Raw genomic sequence first — 19,904 nt, 5'->3', positions numbered from 1 at the left:
CACCAGTAAGGGGGCGAGAGGAAGTCACGCATGTTCTTTACATTCTATAGGGTCTGCTAGTAATTTCAATAGGAGCATTCATAGTCGTCTGAATGAATTCTAAGAGCGACCGTTAAAAAAAAAAAAAGGCAGGGAAAGGAGGAAGAAAAAAAAAAAAGGAGGGGGGTGCAAGATACAAAAAAAACAAACCGGAAGTCAGCCATTTACTAAAGTTGGTGAAGTAATAGTAATGGTGCATTTATGAATCAGACTACATCATATTCATACATAACCAGCAGAGGGCGCAAAACAATACTACAGTCCAAGTATTGTCTATTATGATGTGATTGCTTCCAACGCCCCAAAGGAGGGAGCTTCACGCCTCCTAAACCATGCCTGGCCTTTTTAGCTAGGAAAAACAAATAAAATCAAAACTGCCACTTGTTTTAAAAGAACCTGTCAGCAGAAAATTATTGTACCATCGCCGCCATAGTATTATGGAGCACGACACAAGCGGGTTCTACACACAAGGCGTCTTTTAGCTTCACCAGACATTTACTTTGCGCACCTAGTATGCAAATACGCCATCTCTAGTCAAAGAGACGGTGATGAGCGCTTCCCAGCAGAAGCCTGGCCTCTTCCTCCAGCTCACCGCCTTCCCCTATGTCAGCGCTGGTGGTTCTGAGATCTATTGAATGTGCCATGTACCTCTCTGGCCATGTCTTCAGCACATGCGCAGTATGCTGGTGAAGTGGTGTATGTGCCTCGCTTCCCTGCGCATGTGCAGGGCAGACAACTGAAAGGCACATAGCATGTACGCCGACGTCAGTACACAGAGGGAGGTGAGCGGTACACAGAGAGAGGTGAGCGGTACACAAGAGGGAGGTGAGCGGTACACAAGAGGGAGGTGAGCGGTACACAAGAGGGAGGTGAGCGGTACACAAGAGGGAGGTGAGCGGTACACAAGAGGGAGGTGAGCGGTACACAAGAGGGAGGTGAGCGGTACACAAGAGGGAGGTGAGCGGTACACAAGAGGGAGGTGAGCGGTACACAAGAGGGAGGTGAGCGGTACACAAGAGGGAGGTGAGCGGTACACAAGAGGGAGGTGAGCGGTACACAAGAGGGAGGTGAGCGGTACACAGAGGGAGGTGAGCGGTACACAGAGGGAGGTGAGCGGTACACAGAGGGAGGTGAGCGGTACACAGAGGGAGGTGAGCGGTACACAGAGGGAGGTGAGCGGTACACAGAGGGAGGTGAGCGGTACACAGAGGGAGGTGAGCGGTACACAGAGGGAGGTGAGCGGTACACAGAGGGAGGTGAGCGGTACACAGAGGTTGGGTTTCCGCTGTGACTCGGAGGGATGACTACACCGCCTGACTTGGCATATTTGCATACAGGGCATGCTAACCAGCAAAGTGGGAATTTCTGGTGAAGGCTCGTTTTGTGTACAACCATGTGTAAAAAAAAAAAAAATCAATTGGACAGGAAATGTTGCAACACAAAATAAGCCATACTGGCCTCCTTACATGACCCACCCAATCCAATGCAGGAGCCCTGGGCTACGCTGCTCCGATGCCATAAAAACCCGAAACAGTCACATCCATTCATTATACAAGCGACCTCTCAGCCAATCATCTGCTTCAGCAGTAATACCAGGACAGCATGTGACCGCTGAAGCCAGCAATTGCCGTTTATCATGTAAGTGACTGCTCAGCCAGCTTCTTCCAAGATCAAAGCATCAGGGACAGGGGCGCCTGAACAGATGGGTCATTTACGGAGAAGATTCTGGCTTATTTTACAACATTCCTTGTCTATTATAAAGTATATTTTTCCCAGAATACCCCTTTGAGTGTGTTCACACATCACTGATTTGCTGTAGATTTTTGTTGCAGATTTGCAGCAAATTTCACCCTTTTAGTTGAATTCAAATTGAAGGGGTGAAATCTGCTGCAGATCAGCCAATCAGCGATGTGTGAACGCACCCTTAAAAAGGGTCCATGACAATTCTGTGTCAGTAAATACTTGAAAATTTAATAAAATTACCAACTGAGTGTTATTTCCCTTGACAAAGCAGTGTTTCCCTACACAGTCTGATATGGTCAGCACGAATTGGACAATGTATGTAGAAACAGGACCACAACTGGTAACACCCACTTGTCAGTTTATTCATAAATTTCCAGGAGACACAACAGAGGAACAGCGTAACAAAGTTATAAGAAAAGATGCTCCGGAATTTTTATTTCATGAAGAATACAAGTATGTACTAAGACGTACACGAGCCGATCCTGTGTATACCGCTGTTATACACAGAGCTGAAAATACTGGAGATTAAACGCAATGGCGGGAAACTATACATCAATCACCTTGGTGACATTTTTGGTACATTAAAAACAAAAACGGACATTTGTAAACCCATCTGAAGATTTGATGCCATTATCAGAGATTCAACGTGGCATCTTCCCCCTTTACAGTCTCTACCGCACCTCTACGATAACCTACTGAGTCTGTAGACGTATAAGCGCGGCGCTCCGGTGACACTCCAAAGTAAGGCGCTCCTTTGTAAACCTGTCCGCCAGACCGCCGACCACACAACAAGCACAAACAGCAGCAAGAGAAAAGCTAATCTAAATGCTTTACTATCTGCAGATCACATGCAAATGCCTCCAGGCACCAGGCAGCTAAAGCTCCAGTTACCAAAGGGCAAAGTTTTTCTTGGCTTTTGTGTTCCCGTAACCTGGTAAATAATGATTGTGTTTAATGAGCAGTGAAGGCTGTTCTCAGGTTTGTAAAGTGGCACAGTTCTCAGTAAACAAAGAGATCCTACCGCTATACTATTTACCCAGACTGCTCTATGATTCGCAGAAATTACTGTCCATTCACTGAGAGAAACCAGGGCTGCCGAGCCGGTCGGCCAAACTTCCGTCACCGACCCCTCTACTTATCCACACTCCGACCCCAGCTCACACTCCGCCAGAAATGGCTCACGTATAATTAGTAACAAAGTTACTGCCGTGAAATGGTAACATTGGGCAGATTATGCATTAGTAGAGCAGATTTATTATTTTGAAACCAAAATTGGAGTCCTTGCATTTCTACCAGCCAACCAAAATAGACTCGACAGTTCTGAGTGTAACCAATATGGGAAACAAAGGACTGCCCGTCACCCCTGGCACCTCGGGTGGTACAGACTGTATACACTTACATTTCAGTTGTTGAGTGGTAATGGTGGTTTTACATGGGACGACTGTTGGGCGCAGAAGGGTCCGGAAGTCGTGCCAAAACGTATTGGTCCTGTGCTTTCACAAAGGAGGGATAGTGGTTCACTGTGCCCCACCTTCATTATCTGCAGATCTCTTCAGGCCGCCCGCCTCCATTCAAGCTGCCTCTTTACACTGAACGAGAACTCACTCACTCGATTAGTATGAGCTGAAGCGAAGCGACTACTGAACAAGCTCTTGCTAAGTACCCTGTCGGTGACAACTATTGCTGAAAGTCGCTTGTTTCATTAATTTTTCAGTCAACAGCTTTCCCATGTAAATCCACCCTTCGTTAAAGAGGGCCCATCCGCTTCTGTGACATCAGTTTTACTAAAATACTTGAATTCCCCATAATACAACAATTGTGGAGCACCTTTCATAGAAAACGTTCCTGTTATTCCTCCTAGAACCCTACTCACAGCTACCTTGATGGATAAATAAAAGAATCATGATTTTTTGAAAGTGGGGAGTAAAAACTGGGGGGGGGGTGCGTTCTTAAGGGGTAAACAAAGGAAATAGTAACACCCAGATGTCAATTTATTCATAGATTTCTAGGACAAACCACAGAGGAACCACTTAACACGGTTATGAGAACAGATGCCCTAAAATTGGTAAATGCTGCATTCACCGTGGCATTATACACAAGGAGAGGACATGTCCTCTTTAACCTGCACTTGACTTGAGGGAGAACTACTTTCTACACATTGGCGGAAGGCATCTTTTGCAGCATGAACACCATCAGCACCACCACAAAAGCAGCCCTGAAAACTGTGTGATCTACTGTAACTAGATCTCAATTGATAAGTGGCGCTCTAAGAACGCCCCAGGCCAGGTCAAGCAAGGCGTTTACTGGAATGCAAGAGTGTTTCATTAGGATCTACATATGAACTAAGCTCATTAGGTTCCACTCGCAGCATCACAAAGCAGGCGCTGAGCTCTGTGCTGTTTTATAATGCTCAACACTAGAATGTACTCCCTGACTAAAAGGTGGTTAATGGTTGAGCAACTGCTGAATGAACGATTGTTTGGTGTACATACACCGCCATACACATTGGCCAAACATGTTCAATGACACCAGACAATGGATGAAAGATCTTTATGGGAAGAGGCTTTCAAACAAAGATAGTTTGTGAGCAAAAAAATCCCATCTACATGGTAGATCTTTTCTCGAACCATCAGGCGAAAAATTCAAACACCGCCAACTTCTTTCTAGACAACTATGTCATTAGGTGACTAAATTTATCATTTATTATTAAATTCCACCCGACAAACTAAAGTTGATTGAAATGATTGAAATGAACAATCCCCCCCTCCCCCCTGCAGTGTGTACCGGATTCTTCATCCTCTCAGGACTGGTAGGGGAGCCTGCTGCTGTGCTTTATAGACTGTGCAGAGAACTACATATATACTTGCTTTCTAAATGTTTTTGACACCCAGGTACAACCTTATGTAGAAGTATCCGGAAAGATTTAGCAGTGTATATATGTGTATTAACAGCAGAAGACCTCACTTGCGGCCACCTCCCTGTGCCGTCTCTCCCTCCCCCTCCCCTCTGCATACAGTTCAATGGGCAGGATGACTCATTTTACAACTCTGGCGTCCACTTGTCAATCATGAGAGCTGACAGCAAGGTAGGGGGCAGGTACATCGCACTTTGGGGCAATTTTTTCAACACAATCATCATTTTAGATAACGTAAAAAGCCAGTGCAATGATTAGCAAAACTGTTATCACGTAAGCACAAGTTGTTTGTTTGATACTTCTTAAGGCTGTTTACTTAAAGGGGCACTAACTTTTCAATCTCCATGTCTTGCTTGGCTTTCACTTACATTCTGTTTTTGTCTGATAACATTCCTGTTTAAATCAATAGGAAAAATGGCAACATAAGAGTGGGTTTACAATTATCACTTCTATACCTGTCCAGCAACCATAGATGGGCAATGTGGCATAGAACATTTCTCCATATGGTTATGAAAGACCTACAATATCAAAGCAGATCGCATACAGGAAACCACTATATCAATTTAGCTTTTTTATCATCATACTAGCCAAAGAGAAAAAGAATGTGAGGACTGGACATATGTTATGTCCCCCAAGCAAAAATCGTGTCTTCTAAATATCAGCAATGCCAACAGGGGACATGTGACAACTCTTATTAGCCCCGACTCTACTGAATCATAAAACCCTACTGCTGGCTGGTGACTGTCACCTCATTGGGCAATAAATATACTGTCTACCATTGCACGATAGAGATTTACCAACGCAATCAGATCCCGTCCAACGGATAGGCTTCCTCAAAAACAAACCTTGAATTTTTTTCCCACACATTTTAAGGTCGTCTCAAATCCCCAACATCTAAACATCAAAAGTTTTTTCACGGCAAGATAAGAAAAAAAGATACAAAATAGGGCTCTGTGTAGTTTGCAGGTCATATTAAAATGAATGCTTTAAAAAAAAAAAAAAAGGTAGAGAAGCGAGAGCGGCAGGAAAAAGGAATCTTTGCTCCAGGCTGGCATTAAAATAGAAATCTTAAAGGCGAGTTAAGGACAGTATCATTTCATAAAGCAAGACCCGCAGGCACTGAGCACTATTCATATAGGGAAGGTTGCTGCTCTGCGGACAGGATGCACATGTCAATGCCAGACTCTGTTTTGACACAAGAAAGTCGTCACATAACCACTTTCTCAAAGTGGTTTTCATCCGCGCGCTAATCACAAAATTGTTGGTTGTTACAGGTTGACTAGCAGTATTGTTGAATGACTAGAAAAACTCTGTGCAGAGGCTTCAAAACATCCCTGGAATCCATCAGCACAGAACTAAAAAGGAGATAAAAGACGGAAGAAAGATATAAAAAGATAATGCAGGAACTGTTTGTAATAATGAATCTAGTTCTCTGGAGACTGAAGATTTCTTACATCTTTGTCAGTGAAATACAGAATGTTTCAAAAATTGTGGCATCTTGAACATGATGACTAGAGGTGGTCATAGACAAAGATTAGGCTATGATTAGACAATTATCCGCATACTGTCATTTAGTCAGGGCCCTTGTGTTGGAGTCATTGAGTTGGACTCGGGCTTAAAAAAAAATTTTTTTAAGTTATCCGGCAAGGAAATGTGTTTTTTACAAAATCAGGCTTGCATAGAAAAAATAAAGCCACACATCTCTCAAATCAAATGACCACTGTAGCCAGTCACTGACTCACTTTGGGTGGTGATTAAAGTCTTCCTGGAGTGTTCCTTTAACATCTATCTAGATCGCCCTAACAGCTAACTGATACCAAACACAATGGCCCATTAGTAGGGTTAGATATGCCAAAGCAACAAATGACCCCGACATCAACACAAGTCATTGTACATGTCCCTATATCAACAGACCATTACTTCATTAAACTAGTCTCCTACCTCTATGCAGAGGTTCGCCACAGTCCGTGCCATTCAATGCCCCGTATACAGTGAGGGGGTTTAGAGTATAGCATGGCTTACGACAGCAGATCTCATCATTATGAGCGAAGATGGCCATGGGTTAAAAAAAAAAAAAGATCTGCCTTTCTAAAGAATCAAAAAGCAAAGCACATATGCAAATTTAAAAAACATTATCAGTCAAGGATGACGGGTTCATCTTGGCTGCACTGACTGACATTTTAAGAGAGCCACAGAACTCCTCAGCATTTCTACCTTCTCTGCACTGCAAATTATCACCATAAATAATGAATGAGAGGAAGATGTTGAACAGTGTGCACAATCCCGGATCATAAATTTAAATCCAATGTACTTGTTCTGCTGGAAATCAAATTGTTCCGGAAATGTCCATTCATTTGAAGTGCAAGGTTTCTCTGATATACAATATACATAACCAGTCTATGAAGACTTTTGTAGGTCATACCGATATGTTCTTAAAAGAGGGGGTGTCAAATATACAATATACAGCATAAAAGAAGATTCCAGAAGCCACTGGGACCCAAAAAGCGAGGAATCACTGCAAATTTATAGGCAAATTGGCTAACGTGCCCACATGTGTTGCCCTATAACAACCACCTAAGAGCTCAAGGCGATGACGGTGGTTGTTATACAAAAGAATGTAAGATAGGAAGAAGCTTATCAGGTTTTAGAAACCACTTATCTATTGGTCAAAAACATTTCACAAGGCAAGGTTTCAGCTCAAAGTGAAAAGCGTTGGTCATAATGCCAGCGGCCAACACATCACGAAATCAGATGAAGCTTCAATACTCCGTACCAGCTCTAAGCAATAACACCATCATATGTGGGCCATTCGGACCCAAGTCTGACATATCAATCGTCAACTTTAGCCAAATAGTTACAAAAACAACTGCTTGGCTGCTACATCATTGGATCTCTTCAGGATCTACAGGCTTGGCACAAAGTCGTACCTACCCAGCCACGTTAAAACGGTGTTCTTCAAACCAGTTTTCTCTAGGACAGCGATCCCCCAACCTTTTGTAACTTGTGAGCCACATTCAACTACCATGAGTGATGTTTGGCAGCCACATTAGAATCAAAGATGGAGGAGAGAAGTTTTCCGGTTAGGCCTACACCCTTAGGCAGAACACGTGTTACACAGTCAATGACTGCACTATGGCCCTGCTTGCAAGATGACTGCTTTCGCTTACATTAGAAAGCAATGTAGCAGGACAATAGTGCTGTCTTTGATTTGAGAAGTGGGTTATGCCCAAAGTCGCTGTGTAGCACTAGCATAAATGTAAAAAAACAAAAATTGTGGAATTGCAAACATTTAGGCCGCCTGCACACGGGCGGAAATCCTGTGGCGGTTTTTCCCGCGGGATTTCCGCCACTGAAAGTTTGCATAGGAGTGCATTACAATACGCACTCCTATGCAGACGGCCGCGGTTTGGCCGCGCGAAATCTCGCGCAGCAAACAATCCGCAGCATGTCCTATTTTTGTGCGGGGCTCGCACTCACCCAGCCGCCGGCTCCGGTCTGCGCATGCGCCGCAGCCGGCACATGAAAGAGCCGGGGCCGCCAGGCGCGGGTGAGTACGCGCTCGTCCCTGCAGGCTCTCGGGTCGGGTTCCGCGGCGAGAATTCTCGCTGCCGGATCCGACCCGCTCGTCTGCAGGCGGCCTTACTGATAAATATTTTAATGTAAGAGTCAACGCCAGTATTACACCTTCTGAATCGGCACCGTAGGACATGTCTGCAATAACATCAACTACCAGTACATATGGTCAAAACTCAAGACTCCCATGTTGAGCCACACAGTAAGGGGTCACAAGCCACACGCGAGTCCTGGGCCACTAGTGGGGACCACTGCTCTGAGGAAACGGGCATAGAGATCACCTAGTGGGGTGGCCTTCAGGAACAAAATTTCTTGAGCACCTTGCAGGTCAAATTTAAGGGAAAAACAAGGTTTCAATCAATACAATTAATTTAGCAAAGTAGACGCTCCGTTGTGGTACCTGAACACTGACCAATATGAAGCCCCCCCCCCCCCATTAAGGATTACGCAGAGACATCAATTCTGAACACGAGACCTGTAATTAATGCGTCTAAAGCCAGCGTTTGAAACTTAATTTACAAAATGGATGGGATTAAAGGTGTAATCAGAATATCCCTGTTTATGTAATTACTGCAATGTCAGAGCAACCCGGGAAGTTTCCATGCCTTTTTTGGATGGGCTGAATGTGGAAGTGAGTGCTCTAACCCCATCTATCCTGCCTGTTAATATAATATTCTCCTAACAGAAGCCTATTTTCTTTGTCATAGTACCGAGACCAAAAACCAATTAAGGATACAGGTTTTAAACACTTCAGTTTAGCTTTTAAAAGCTGTGCTGATACACTGCGGCTAAAGGAGCCATGTAACAGAGTCTCCGCTCATATCTATAGGCGGATTTAGTAACAAAGGGATCTGGTGTCACAAGGTTGTACTTCGGTTATATTAAAAACTTTTCAATTTTGTAAAGATGGTAGTAGCCAATTATTAAAGGGCCTGTGTAGCAGTAGAAAAACATGGTTGTCATTTTCCAAAATATCTAGCCACACTAGTCCACAGGTTGTGTGTGGTATTGCACTGCAGCCGCATTCACTAGAATGGAGCTGAGATGCAATACTGGACAAAACCCATGGGCAGGTATGAAACAGTTTCTGGAAGAAATCAGGTGGGGTTTTTTCCCCCCTAATCCTGTAAAAATCCTTTATCATTTTATACTAACTAGAACTCCTAACAAACCCAACTGCAGGGGCATACAACAAATCCACCCTTACAAATAGATGACATTTTCTTAAAGAATAACTGAATTTTTACAAACTTCTGATGTCACAGCAGCACATCAAAAGTTATAATTGGTGAAGGTCCCTCTGCAGAGACCCCTGATGAAGGAGGGGGAGGTGGGGGTTGGAGAGGCTCCAACGCTCACTCGAATGCTGCGCCCCTTCAGCAGTCTCCATTGTTTGCCGATTCCTATTAGGAGCTGACGGACGCAGAGAGACCTATAGACATGTTCTATAGATCTCTATGCGACCATCAACTGCTGAGAGGATCCAACAGGGAACAAAAGGGACACAAGCTGGAGTGAGCAGCGGGAACCTTCCCCGATCAAAACTTTTGACAAGTCGCTCTAACATGTTAACAGTTGCAGTTAGGGTGAATTTCACATGATTTTTCTGCGTTGCAAGATGCACAGAACTATCTAATGAAAGGATCCCAACTATTTCAAATAGGTGTATTTACATGGAAGATTCATCTCCTGCAAAGAGGCAGCGATTCCTATTGGGGGTGATTCTATTCAAGAATTATCATTTCCTAGAGTAGGCGAAACAAAATATAGACCTGCCCTCACATGTAGATGCAATTTTCTATTTCTATTATTGAAACATGCGACTTTCACAGGTGTGAAAAATCACGTGCAATAATGCAATGTTTTTCTTGTGAGGAGAGAAAAAAAAAAAAAAACTATACCCCGTGATCCAATCCTCTGGCATTCCAGAGACGATGCACCAATCTTCTGTATCAGACTTTGTTTACGTGACTCCTGGAGCCCATCACTGGCCTCAGAGTTCTCGTGCAATACACCACTGAGGCCATCGATTGCTGTAGTGGTCACAGGTGTATACGGACATGTCCACCGGTTTTGTTTGCATGGCGTTGGCCAAGACCGAAGCAGCAAGGGATTGGACCAGCAAGTATAGCTTACCTTTCGATTTAACATTTCCTGCCCTCACCAAGATTTTTCTATTTCTCGGACAGCCTTTTTAAAGGAGTAAGTATTTCAAAATATTACCTCAGGTACTCACAAAGAAACTAAGCAGAGGAAAAATTTGAGGTCTTTGAAGAATTGGCAGGCAAGGGTGGTTATTTCAAGAAACACTTTATTACAATGTGTAGATACTTCAAACGCGGCAATCCTCTGAGGGAAAGAAAAGCAATAGCACTGATGCTTTAGTGAAACGGTAGTAACAGCAGCCTCCCCCTCAGATACAAGAGTCACCGTGCTAACAGGCACGCATCTGAAGAGAGCATTGTCATTAGATCTCCTACTGTACATATGTCTGATCTCTGCCGAATAGAGGACAGCTGTCTAACACAATACACAGCCAAACTGACAATACCACCACTTTATAGGAGGCACATAATAAACGGCGTTGAGAGATTGGGGTGAAAGGTTCTCCAAAAATCGTCGGACTGGGAGGAAGAAAGAATATTTTTGTTTCAATTTTCCCTGTTGTAATCCTGGAGCGGCGGATTAGGAGGGGATTAATTTTGAGGAGAACTATTTGCCATTGTTCATAACAAATATGTTTACACAATGATACAGTGGATCAAAAGTCAACTGCTAGCATTAGTGTGTTAGTTTGTGCCCGGATTGTGTCAACACCGTGCAACCGTCAGATCTGCAATGTAGAAGACACACCGGCCAGGCCAAAAAGGGGAAGAGAAAAAAAGAATTCCCCCTAAAATCAGAGTCCTGAGTAAATACAAGAAAACAATGCAAGGACTTGTGACACTTTCTGCATCCAAAGAGACAGGTGACGTCCAATAAAGACAGCCGGCACCAAGCTTTTCCAGACAACGGAGAGGCAAGGCATATCTTCCTAGAGATGTAGCACATCCTTCACGGCAATACTGAGCAGATGTTCTCCTCCAGAATCCCGGAAAGTCAGGTAGCAATGCCTGCAGGAGCTGTAATTGCAACCACATTGATTGACACCCAGGTTGCCAAGAGAGAGATCACTACAAAACGCTAAAAACGGTTTAAAGAAAAATGTCTCATCTTGACAACCTCTTTCTTACTGCCCTATTAAAAATCATGCGGATGTCAAACGTGGGAGCACCCCGCTCAGGGCCTCCCTCCATGAATCCGGTCTCACTCTGGAGGTCCTCGTCCTTCCATGTATTCCTTGGAAGGCCACTCATTTGCATGGCCACATGTAATGCTACATTTCCCCTGTAGTGGCTGTTGCAATGGAATTTAGGGTCTTGTCAGATGATTGCTCTCACATTTAGGCCTTATTCACACGAGCTACAAATCGCATGTAAGTGAAGCCCATGGGTTCCAATGGGTTCTTTCAGGCTACAAAACATATCAGAGATTTTGTAGCTCGTGTGAAGGAGGCCTAAGGCCATGTCTGCAATAGGACAATCCCTACACGGGGATTCACAGAAGGACAGCAACTTGGGATTTGGACTTAGTGGATCTTTGTTCTATAGCATAATACCCTTTAATTGTTAGGCGGCATCTTCCACATGGCTTTTCAGGTCATTTTTATAGCATTTAAATGCATTTTGCAAGCATTTTAGATCTGCATGTTAGGTGGCCATTACATGCAGCGTCTCTCTGCTGTAAAACGGAGAAGCAGCTATGCTGATTGCAGCCGGCACCTGGACTCGCCATTTATTGAACTAATGAGCTCCAGTCCAGCCGCAACCAGCACAGATCCACCTGCGCTGTGCAGCAGAGACGCTGCATCTAATAGCAGCCTTAGGGCCCTTTTACATAAGACAACTGTAGAACGCTACAGCACCCGACGGTCGACTCATCACTAATGTGCCTCCATACAAGAGCGATAATCGCTTACTGAATGGCGGAAGAGCGCACCGGAGAGGTCTTCCGGATGTCCGCCTCCATTTAGAGTAAACAGGCAGTCGTTTGTATATGCATGTGTACATGGCGCAATTCTCAGGAGGTTTTTATGCATGCACAAACCGGACGGCGAATGATAAGCGAATAAATTATCGTTCATCATTTAGTCGTTGGCGATGTTTACACTGAACAATTAATGTTCGGTTTCACATGATCCAGCGATTAACTGTATGATAACGGTCTGTGTACAAGGGCCCTTAATTGCCCAAAGACGCTATTGAAAACCGCATTGCAAAACCGCAGTTTTCATTGTTCTTTATGTGTGATTAACGCGCACATCAGACACTCCTACAAAAACAAGATTTAAACACTGTAAAAAGTCATGAAGAAACTTTGTCTGATAAGTAGCATTATTATTGGAGCTCAATACAATAACGGCAGATTCCATTTCCACCACGGCCCACCATGACAAGAATAAATCAGGGAGGATGAAGGACATCACGTTCCCATCCAACAGGTTATGAACTGGTGAAAGCAGAAAACAATTATTTAAGTTTTTAAACCCGATTTCTTGCCAAGTAACTTGAATGATGGAGAATCCCACAGAGATTACTAATGAGCTAGAAATGAATTACTTCTCATTCTGCTGGATTATAGCCCCTAATATCCAGACTGCGGAGCTGGCTCACACCCCAGTCCCACCACCAGTCTAACTTTATAATATACCGTACACATAATAGGCATCTATTGTATTCAGTCTATTTTCATCTACGCAACTGGGATTACTCAGACCGTCATAAAACACAAATCATTTCCAATCCCCCCCCCCCCCAATGTTGTGTGCCATAACTCATGAAATATTGACTACTCAGCTTGGAAAGAGCGGTACATTGGCTGAGGTCGTATTGATTAATCCACTATTACACACTGTAAAAACCTATGGAACATGTCAAGCGTGCAAGCAGTGAAACCCCGAATAGTGGCAGCAAAGCGCAGGTGCAAATGAAACGGAACCGAATTAGACGGGTGCAGGTCTGGTCATAGCAGAAGACCCAGAATACACACCATTACCACCATGTGGAACACGCTTTGTAGTGTATGTGGCTAATTAGATAGTCAGCACCGGGTCCAGTTGAACCTCTGAATCATTAACACGACCCTCCAATTTAAGGGCAAACTTCTGTCCTGGAACCACAGGGTTGGGGAGCGCTGCTGCCCTGCCATCCTCCCAGTGTTTGTTCTAGAAGACGCTGTCACTGGAACTCACCTGCCCGACGCAGCGGCACCACCGTTCCCCTGGCATTCGTGCTCTCATCTTGGGCACCATGAGGCCAGAAGTTCAGAAATGGGACGCTGCAGCTTCCGATTTACAGAAGTAGTCAGGTGATTTCCAGCGACATCTTCCACAAGAAACACTGGGAAGCCGGCGGGGCTTCAGTGCTGAACTCCGGCTGCAGCGGTGAAACTACTGCTCTACAGTTCATAAGGGGTTACGGCCTCCATATATACACGAGACCTTTAGTAGTGTAAAGCTGCTGATTTCAGTGGACGACAAAACTGTTGCATGTGTATGGGGCCCTCCCCAAAGCTTTCATCACAGGAGCGATAGTCGTTCAGTGAATGGAGACGGAGCGAGCTGGAGATCTCTTCCATGCACTGTGAACAGACAGTCATCCATAGATGAGCGACTGCCTGTTCACACTGAGCAAGAAGTGAGCAAGCTGTAACGAAGCTACTAACGAGTAATTCCTCGCTCAGTACCCTGTTATTACTAGATAGATTAAGTGTAAAAGTACCCCAACAACGTACCCTGCTGATCACACTTTCATGGCATTCTTAAAATACTTTCTTGAGTATTTTAATGAGGGCCCTGAAGTTGTGATCCATCCACAGCAGCCAAGTAGTAGACAAGGGCGTAAGAAACAAACGATGGTTCAGTGAGTCATGTACTTGGAAATAAACAGTTAAAAGCAGGTCAGGAACCAAGGGAGGGGGAATACTACAAATAAAATGACGCCAACTACCAGTGCCTATGGCACGCAACCCTACAGGTGATGTAAATCCACAGGGCATGCTGGGAGTTGTAGTTTCACAAGTCAACATCCATTTTAACCACTAGACACATTCAGATTTGTTCTCTTCCGATTTGAGTTTGCATTCAACATGTTATTAGCAGCACGAGCTGATACATCATTTTCAGCAGCCACAAGGCAAGGAGGAGGGGGGGAAAAAGTAGTGTAATACTAGTCCGAATAATCGCACAGCCAGATCAAATAACACTTCATGTGCTGCCTGCCAAGCACCTAGTTGGCCAAAACACAATGAATGCTCGTGTGCCCCGAGCGCCAAAGAGACTTACATTAACCATCGTAAAAATAGCATCTTAATGGAAGCAAAGAGAACCGGCAGAAGCTCCGCTAGAACGGGGAGATCGCGTTTTAAGGATATATGCTCCACTGAAGTGAGGAGGTTCCTGTACTTCTAAAACAGGCAGATTAGAACCACAGGGGTTGCGGGCAGTACCCGGTGCCAAGGCTTTACATGCAGGGCATTAGCATCAGGTTCTGGCTTTAACGCTGCATGGCGATAGGAAACTTAAAGGGGTTGTCCCGAGGCAGCAAGTGGGTCTGTACACTTCTGCATGGCCATAATAATGCACTTTGTAATGTACATTGTGCATTAATTATGAGCCATGCAGAAGTTATAAAAAGTTTTATACTTACCTGTTCCGTTGCTGGCGTCCTCGTCTCCATGGTGCCGACTAATTTTCGCCCTCCGATGGCCAAATTAGCCGCGCTTGCGCAGTCCGGGTCTTCTGCAGTCTTCTATGGGGCTCCGTGTAGCTCCGCCCCGTCACGTGCCGATTCCAGCCAATCAGGAGGCTGGAATCGGCAGTGGACCGCACAGAAGAGCTGCGGTCCACGGAGGAAGAGGCCATCTTCAGCGGTGAGTAGAGAAGTCACCGGAGCGCGGGGATTCAGGTAAGCGCTCCGGTGAGCTTTCTTTACCTCCCTGCATCGGGGTTGTCTCGCGCCGAACGGGGGGGGGGGTTGAAAAAAAAAAAAACCCGTTTCGGCGCGGGACAACCCCTTTAAACATATTGCAAAATGAAACTGGAAACCCCTTTAAAGGAACAGTAACCCTATTTACATTGAGGTCAATGGTTTAAATGCCGCCCACTCCATTTCACACAGGCAACACTTGACTCATAGGTTGTTAATGGCTTCTAGAAGGGTTCCGTTTACTAGTTGGCAGCAATAAAGGTCACAGGTCATAAAATAAATCCGTTTGCATAACTTGAAAGGTAGGCCAAGGTAATCTAATAAAAAGTTTCCTTCCATGATTCTCCCTGAGCGCATACAGCAAATGGTACTTGGCCGTACGGGTAACAGCTTATAGACACATGCCCAACTGGAATAGCACAGAACTGTATACAAAAAACGAGAGAGCATTGAACCCGCCCAAGTAGCTCCTGAGCGGGTGGAGATATAAGGTCTTGTGTCATTCCTTGTATGTGTTGTCTTGGTGTTCCAGGTTCCCTGAAGTAAAGTGTCCCATTGACTGACAATGGGACAGCGAGTGAGAGGAGCCACACTTGTGATATTGTTGTGTTACAGAATTACACGCCTATGATTTTGTAATAAAAGATTTGGTAAAGATTACCAGCTCATAAAAAAGGGGTATTACTTCTGCCAGACCCTGTAGATGCAATCCTCTAAGACCCTCACTCCTACACATGCCAACCTAAAAGGATATGATCTTAGAAACCCGACCAAGTGCATGGTGTCTCAATGACACGGCTGGTTAAAGGGGTGTCCCGGACTTTTGTTTTCAACCGATTACGTACCCAATGGACGGATCATTAGTAGCTGATCAACAAGGATCAGCTGCTCCGGATACCTGTCCGCCAGCTATCAATGCACCGGGAGGAAGTGAAAGCGCAGACTTTACTTCTATTGAAATAAATGGGAAAGCCGGCCTTCTATTACACCTCATGCTACTCATTACAGACATTACTCCCGGTCCTCTTCCCGATCTACTGGTAAACCCCGGCATTGCTGCCTGTCCGCTTCCTTCTCAAATGGTAACCTCTGGCACTATATCCTGTCTTCATCCAGATCCAACAGTAAACCCTGGTATTCTACCCAGTTCTCTTCCCAATCCAACAGTAAAACCCTGGCACTATACCTTGTCTTCATTCCGATCCAACGGTAAACCCTGGCATTCTACCGTGTTCTCTTCCAAATCCAACGGCGAACCCTGGCATTTTATCCGGTTCTCTTCTCAATCCAATGGTAAACCCTGGCATTCTACCCTGTTCTCTTCCTGATCCAACGGTAAACCCTGACATTCTACCCTGCCCTCTCGTAAACCCCGACATTCTACCCTGCCCTTTCCCCGAGCCAACAGTAAACCCTGGCATTCTACCCAGTTCTCTTCCTAATCCAACGGTAAACTCTGGCATTCTATCCTGTTCTCCTCTCAATCCAACAGTAAACCCTGGCATTCTACCCTGCCCTCTTCCCAATCTACGGGAAACCCTGACATTCTATCCTGTCCTCTTCCAGATCCAATGGTAAACCTTGGCATTCTACCCTGTTCTCTTCCGATCCAACAGTAAACCCTGCCCTCTTCCCAAGCCAACAGTAAACCCTGGCATTCTCCCATGCTCTCTTCCAGATCTAATGGTAAACCCAGGCATTATACCCAGTTCTCTTCCCAATCCAACGGTAAACCCTGGTATTCTATCCTGTTCTCTTACTGATCCAACAGCAAACCCTGGCATTATACCCAGTTTTCTTCCAGATCTAATGGTAAACCCTGGCATTCTCCCCTGTTTCATCCTAATCCAATGGTAAACCCTGGCATTCTCCCCTGTTCTCTTCCTGATGCAATGGTAATCCCTGGCTTTGCACAACCCATGTATTTAACCACAGATCCCAGCACAAAAAAACAGCAGCTTGCCATGTTACACACATTGGCACGCCATATATTGTTTTTGGCCATGCCACCAAATATTTAGCCAGAGCAGAAAACACACTGTACTACCCGCCCGGTTTGATCACAGGGAACAGAATACTCAGGAATTTGTACGCGCTGACTTTTTATAGGGTTAGTCTAAATATTATTGAAAAATAGGCTAACACAGCGAGCGTGCAAGATCTGGAAACACTCTGCATACTCCAGTGCGCCTGGAATAAGGATAGTGTTGCAGCCTTTATGGCCTTAATTCCTGTTAACGGTTAAGTTACCAAAAGGGGTGAAATAAAATAAAAAAATAATAAAAATTACGCACACGGCTAAGAGCGGTGATTTATGAGACAATCCGAGAAGCTTAACAATTTATGACTGTCAACCGCCATCAGCCCCGGACTGGCTTCTTTCTCTCCAGTTAGGAAGGATGTGATAAATATGGGCAGCCTGGATTTCTAATACCCCCTCCTACCCCGAGAAACACATGCGGGTGCAACGCCAGGCAGACATTACACTGTGCTGTGAATGAGTGAAGCCACATGTGCTCCACGGGGCGAGGAGGGGGAGGCTGGTGTTCTCAGCAAATAGAAAGTGGTCAGGCCAGTCTGAGAACATGGCCGGGGTAAACATTACACCAGAACTGCTCCAATCAGACATGAAAGGCATTCCAGGACCCACTCCTGCCCCGAGCAGAGGGCAAGAGAGGACATGGCACCGCAGACCCAAGCCTCTGCTGGCACACGCACCATCCTGGCTACAGCCCATTGTTACTGCCTGCCTGTTTATAGCAGGTAGACGACACGGATTAAAGACTTCAGAGCTGCGCTCAGCATCAGCAGAGATTTCCATTACAAACTGGGACTGCAAGGAGCCACTAAGGACAAAGCAAAGAAGCGGCTTCCTGTAAGATGCCCAGAACTGGAGAGAAAGCCGGGAGAGAGGGAAGGAAAGCTCCATCCCAGACCACTCTGCGAACCCAAATATGCCCAGATTTACCCCATCCGTACATGGGGCATCTGCCGAGTACCAATGCATTCCAGAAAGCATCTCTCAGTAGCATCCTGCACCAATCCTGGAGTACCCCTGTGCCCATCTCTGCCCACACCTGCCCTCACACAATAGGCTGCACACAACCCCCAGTGCAGAAGTAGAGCCAACAAGTCCTGCCACCCCCACAAGTGGCAGCAGGAGGGGTCCCAGCACTTGCCTGAGAGCCGAGCAGGGTCCACCGAGTCCTGGCGCTGCGGTCACGGCCTGGCGGCTCCCCATGAATGGAGCCGTACAGCGAGGCGGAACAATGGGGGAGAGCCGGGCGGCGGGGATCCGGGGCTCCTGCCCTTCCGCCTCTTGTCCCCACATGCACGGCGCTGCCCGTCCTCCCTCCTCCTCAGCTGTTCAGCAGACACTTCCACATGCCTGATCCAGACTCCGTACAGCAGACAGCAGCCGGGGGGAGGGGACGGAGAGCAGCCCCTTCCAGCCTCCTGCTCCCAACTGCACGCAACACCCGGACTGGATCCCTCCTCCTCCTGCTGACGGGTGGGTGGAGGCTAGGAGGTGACGGCGGGCTCCCGTCCTGAGGTAACGCCAGGGTCACCCCGCGGCTCGCCTCACAACACAACAGGCGCGGGGGTTGCCCCTAGCAACCAATCAGGACGCCTCTTACAATTCTCAAACGTCTTATGTGAAATGAAAGCTGGAATGTGATTGGTCGCTCAGCGGCTCCCATGGAGACCGTTTGGGAGAGTCCCATCACCTCGGGGTTTTGTTTTTGTTTTGTTTTCATTTGTGAAGTTAAGTTTTCAAAATGGCACCAGTCGAAAAGAACGCGATTTTTAATGAGCTGACACATATGTAACGATGAGGTTTTGTAATTTGGGGCACTTTTGAGATGGCTTTTCTTTCCTCGTCTCCTCTGCCAATGGCTAGCAGATACCCGTTTACACAATAATGCTGGCAATCGGCCATTTTTAGGGTCATCGAAAGATTCCACTACTCTCAGCGACCCTTCAATCCCTTGACACGATTACGCCAATGATTAAGAGCATGCGGTTTGTTTTTCCTCAGCCCAATGCGATGTAGGTTGATCGGTGCTCGGTTCAGACCGATCACCCTACAGACCGCCTGTTCGCATGGGATACGCACGTCCCCCGTAGACCGCCTGTTCGCATGGGATACGCACGTCCCCCCCGTAGAGCGCCTGTTCGCATGGGATACGCACGTCCCCCCCCGTAGAGCGCCTGTTCGCATGGGATACGCACGTCCCCCGTAGACCGCCTGTTCGCATGGGATACGCACGTCCCCCGTAGACCGCCTGTTCGCATGGGATACGCACGTCCCCCGTAGACCGCCTGTTCGCATGGGATACGCACGTCCCCCGTAGACCGCCTGTTCGCATGGGATACGCACGTCCCCCGTAGACCGCCTGTTCGCATGGGATACGCACGTCCCCCGTAGACCGCCTGTTCGCATGGGATACGCACGTCCCCCGTAGACCGCCTGTTCGCATGGGATACGCACGTCCCTCGTAGACCGCCTGTTCGCATGGGATACGCACGTCCCTCGTAGACCGCCTGTTCGCATGGGATACGCACGTCCCCCGTAGACCGCCTGTTCGCATGGGATACGCACGTCCCCT

At 46.3% G+C, this 19,904-nt stretch overlaps 1 protein-coding gene across 5 annotated transcripts in view; it reads right to left on the bottom strand.

Annotated features, from left to right (window-relative positions):
* Positions 1–19,904, bottom strand: part of RERE (arginine-glutamic acid dipeptide repeats) — a 338,755-nt gene that overhangs the window by 217,704 nt on the left and 101,147 nt on the right. Inside the window, exon 1 of one of the 5 annotated variants that reach the window (XM_066606874.1) lies at positions 18,474–18,728. The exons of the other annotated variants lie outside the window; for them this stretch is intronic. The gene's annotated coding sequence lies outside the window, so the exon portion shown is untranslated. Of the gene's footprint in view, positions 1–18,473; positions 18,729–19,904 lie in introns of those variants that run through there. 5 annotated transcript variants of the gene reach the window in all.

Source organism: Eleutherodactylus coqui, chromosome 6 (genome assembly GCF_035609145.1).
Source record: "Eleutherodactylus coqui strain aEleCoq1 chromosome 6, aEleCoq1.hap1, whole genome shotgun sequence".
NCBI lineage: Eukaryota > Metazoa > Chordata > Amphibia > Anura > Eleutherodactylidae > Eleutherodactylus > Eleutherodactylus coqui.
The sequence above is the reverse complement of the archived record's forward strand: the minus strand, read 5'-3'. Positions and strand labels throughout refer to the sequence as shown.